Genomic DNA, 4,965 nt, shown 5'->3' on the forward strand with positions numbered 1-4,965 from the left:
TCAGAGGATTCCTCAAGCACTCCCTGAGTAATCATTGAGCACAGAGCCAGGAGTAAGCCCTGAACACTGACAGGTGTGGCCCCCCCCAAAAAAATAAATGAAAAGTGACAAAATAGGCAATGTATTTCTGATGAACCTTTCTACAAAAATTACTTGAGTATCCATGCTGGAGTGTATGGTGTCCATACCTATCCCGAACCCCAAATTTCTACTCACTCAAAACCTGTGACTTGAGGACATAGATCTTTATAAGGTATAACCAAGTTGAGATGACATCCTGTTAGAGTTGGGTGGCTGTCTAAATGCAGTAAGTGATATTGTGATAAGAAAACCTTAGTATACCCAAGTTCCCTGGAGCATTATTCAAAATAGCCAAGATCTAGAAATAATTCAAGTGCCCCCAAACTGGTGAGTGTATATATGTATATACATACACACACATACACACACACACACACACATATATATATATATATATATATATATACACACACACACATACTCACACACACACATACTCAGAGGAATACTTTTCAATTATAATAAAAGTTAAACCTGGTAGAGTTTGCTGCAACTTAGATGAAATTAGAGATTAATCTTCAGCAAATGAATCAGAGGAAGAAAAAGATACATTAAACAAACGCATTCATTTATGAACTAAAGAATAACTCAGGACGAAAATAAACAATAACCAATAATAGTCTCTGTGAGTCTAGCTATAGATCTGAGTCTTCTCAGAGTTAGAGACAGGAAGGGGCCTAAACATAGTGCTAGGGGAATTTTAGCCCTTTGGTGGCAGGTGTGGTGTGGGGCACTATATTTCTAATATTAATATGCTGTTTTAAATCATGGTGTCTTCTAAAGAATTAAAAGAACAGAACTGGAGAGATAGACAGTGGGTAGGGCATTAGCCTTGCATGTGGCTGACCTGGGTTCCTTCCTGGCATCCCATATGATCCCCTGAGCACTGCTAGGAATGACCCCTGAGTGCAGAGCCAGGAGTAACCGCTGATCACTGCCAGGAGTGGACCACAAACTAAACAAACAAACAAACAAAAAAACAGAAGTTAGAAGAACAGGCACAGACATAGACATAGATGAGAGACATTATATAAAGGCAAAGGCAGAATATGAAGTAATACAACTGCAAGCCAAGAAATACCCCGAGTGCTGGTAACCACCAGAAGTGAGGAGATGGGCTAAGAACAGATGATAGTTACAAGCCATTGAAGTCATGAGTCCTCTGATGCTTTGAGTTTGAACTTCCAACTTTCCATCTAAGAGTTCCATATTTCTATTTTTTAAAAATCACACAGGGCTCTGCATTTTTTGGTGGTGGAACTAGGACAGTAGAATTCACCATCTCTAGGTTATATAAATGTAAACTACTTTACATTTATTTGTGTGTTGGGAGAAGTTTGGGCCATACCCAGAGTTGCTTAAATTCATAGATCGCAGGAGTGCTCAGGAGTGATCCTTGGTGGTGCTTAGGGGAATAAAATATGGTATTGGGGATTGAGCCAGAGTCAGTTGCATGTAAGGCAAGTGCTTTGCCCAGAAATTCAACATTTCAGCATCACAAGGTAGGTGAAATGTAAAACAATAAAAGTCTGGCTAAAGCCCTAAGACATAAAAATCTTATTTAAAATTGAGGAACAAATTAAAATTCATCTGACAAAATTTGTAGAGGATTTCAAAGTCCAGTTACTAAACTTTTAAACTCATGATTATAAAAGTGCATTAACACATGAGGGCCAAACATGTAATGAGAGAGTTGTTTTGCATAGAGAAGTCTCTTTTATAAGTGTCTCCCACTCATTTTTCTGAGTATATGGGGTCAGAAGAAAGCATGGCCAGAGGTTGATTAGACCTGGGCTGCATCCAGGAGAAAGCAGATGTGTCCTTTCCAAAGAAGCCAACTGGATGGGTCATCAGAATTTAACAGAGAATCAGAGCACCAGTCCTAGGGTCAGACGAAAATATTCATCTGTCTAAAAGGAAATGCAGGTGAGAGAATTTCTACCATATACTCAAATAATGCCAAGAAATGCATTTTGCATTCCTAAAATACATAATCCCTGATTTTACATATTTACTACCAGGCTAGTAAGAACTTTCTTCCTCTTTACTCATCTTCCTTCTAAATTTTTAACACCAGACAAATGAGACAAAGTCTTTAGAAAGTTGAGAGGGGCTTAGTGGCAGTAGTTCAGAGGTGAAGGTACATTATCTATCTATTTATTTATTTATTTATTTATTTACTTACTGGTTTTGGGCCACACTCATTGACGCTCAGGGGTTATTCCTAGCTATAAGCTCAGAAATCGCTCCTGGTACTGGGGGACCATATAGGACACCAGGGGATCAAACCTCGGTCTGTCCTAGGCTAGTGTTTGCAAGGCAGATGCCTTACTTCTAATGCCACGGCTCCCCCTTCTCTTTTTTGGGGAAGCTGCATATCTTACATGTGACTGACATTGGTTGGATTCCTTGCACTATCTGAATCTCCAGAACAGTACTGGAGGAAGCCTGGAAGCCCTGAACACTGACATACATACAGATATAGCATTAGAGGCCTCTGAACACTGCCCAATAAACCCAAATACTACCCAGATAGTCCTGGTATTATGGACACAAGTAGCACTGAATCCTTATGCTCTAGTATGAAACTAATGGCTGATTGGCTAATAATTGCCTAAGAGGCCTCCAGTCGTCTCTGCCTCGATCCTGAGCACCACTTGGGAACTCCTACTCAAAAAGAAAAAAGAAAGCTGAAAAGAGCATTATGGGGTGGTGGGTGAAGACCACAAATTGTTCTCTTAACCCAACTGAAGCTTTTTGCAAGAGGCTGGGCTGGGGAGGGGAAAAGATCAAACACAGGAGAAAAGTGAGTTTTTTCTGTGACATAAGTCAAGAGACCTTTATGATTGATTAAAGGGCATCATACTTTGTGGAAGTGATCAAAAAAAGAAAACTGACTCAAAATTTCATCTGCAAGCAGAAAAATTATCAATGTTGTGGAATCAGTGTGAGGTGTTGCTTTTCGATTGATTATGTCCAATGAGTTATGTTTGCTCAATGTACCATAGTTACATAATGATTTCTAATGCAATTGAATAAAGGCATTTTAGTACCGTCAGTATAGTCCCCCCCATGAAGTCACTGCATTTCTGTCAGAACTTTGGAAAATTATGTCAATTTATCCTTATGGTGGATTTTCTCATTTTAACTTATTGCTTATGCATGCTGATGAAATGTCTAAAATGAAAATCATGCTTATTTTTATTATTCTTGGTTATCTAGAATAATCATGATTATTCTTTGTTATCCAGTGAAGACTGCAAATGCAGTCTCCCACTACCCTCAAACTATACTGTTGAGCTTTCCACATTTGGAGAAGTCACAGGGGTCAGCACATCTGGAGTGCAATGAATAAGCCTCACCATGGGGAAACAACTTTCATTATCATGGTATCTTCCCGGCCAAATAAGTATTATTTTGAATAGGTATTAAGGTCTAATAATTACATAGATATATAATTAAATATACATATATGGTGCTGAGGATCAAACTGGTCATCCATATACAAGACAAGTGCCCTGTCTACCCTACTATCTCTCCAGCTCTTCAAACATTAAATTAACTAATGGAAACTGAAGATAACTCTGAGGACTTCAAGGGAAATTTCTCCTGTGCCTGTCTGCCTGTGTTTCTGAATCCCTGAAGGTCTCCTCAGTGGCCTAGGGAGCGCACCCCCAAAGAACTGTCAACTAGAGGCAGCAGAAGAGCAAGGCTGCTTCGCTTTGCAGTCACACACTCTTTCTAACAAATGAACCTCACCGCAACATGCAGGAAGAACCACACTAAAAGTGTGACAATGGGGAAACATCGCAGGCAAGCACCATGCACAGAGAATGAAGATGTAAGCTTGAATGACCTAATAAATTTCAACCAGCTGATTAACCTCTCGGATAAGGAACTTAAAATAGCAATATGGAAGATGTTTGAAGAACTCAAAGAAAGCATAGATCGATCTGAACAGAACACAAAGACAGAAATCAGAAAACTCCAAACTGAAATAACAGATCTGAAAAACATGGTAGCTCAACTGAAAACCTCAGTGGATGGCCTCGCCAGCAGGGTATCAGAAGCCGAGGAGAGAATCGGAGTACTGGAAGATGTGATGCAGAAAAACTCAACACAACAGAAGAAATTAGAAAAGAACCTTAAGACAAACGAACAGGCAATGGAAAAAGTACGCAAGGAATGCGAACAGGTGAAAATAGAAGTCTTTGATAAACTCAACAGAAACAACATAAGAATCATTGGAGTCCCAGAGACCCAGGTAGAAGATCTCCAGGAAGAATCAACTGTCAAAAGCATCATCAAAGAGATACTCCCAGAGTTAAAGACTACATGCAATCAAATCCTGCATGCCAGAAGAGTACCACCTAAAGGGGCCCAAAGAAAAACACCCCAAGACACATCCTCATTACAATGACAAATCGCACAGATAGAGATAGAATACTGAAAGCAGCAAGATCAAAAAGGGAAATTACATTCAAACGAGCACCCCTAAAACTTACAGCAGATATGTCACAAGAAACTCTCAAGACCAGAAGACAGTGGTGAGATATTGTAACAAGACTGAATGAAATGAATGCCTCACCGAGAATACGGCACCCAGCCTGACTCACATTCAGGTTTGAAGGAAGAATACATAGCTTCATTGGATAAACAACAGCTCAGAAACTTCAGAGATGATAAACCAGCCTTAAAGAAAAAACTGAAAGGTCTACTTTAAGACAAGAGAGACCAACAAACACAGCAAACTTATCTACAAAGATGACATTAAATGCTATGACAATCATCTCCCTCAATGTCAATGAACTAAATTCATTAATTAAAAGACACAGAGTGGCAAAATGGGTCAAAAAAATGAATCCAACCTTCTGCTGCCTACAA

The 4,965-nt window shown here is 39.4% G+C and overlaps 1 non-coding gene across 1 annotated transcript; it reads right to left on the reverse strand.

Annotated features, from left to right (window-relative positions):
• Window positions 1-3,331: 3,331 nt before the first annotated feature.
• Window positions 3,332-3,494, reverse strand: LOC125996952 (U1 spliceosomal RNA). The gene has a single exon (XR_007491602.1). It is a non-coding gene; the product is annotated as a U1 spliceosomal RNA (small nuclear RNA).
• Window positions 3,495-4,965: the final 1,471 nt, after the last annotated feature.

The sequence above is a fragment of the Suncus etruscus genome, chromosome 18 (genome assembly GCF_024139225.1).
Source record: "Suncus etruscus isolate mSunEtr1 chromosome 18, mSunEtr1.pri.cur, whole genome shotgun sequence".
Taxonomy (NCBI): Eukaryota; Metazoa; Chordata; class Mammalia; order Eulipotyphla; family Soricidae; genus Suncus; species Suncus etruscus.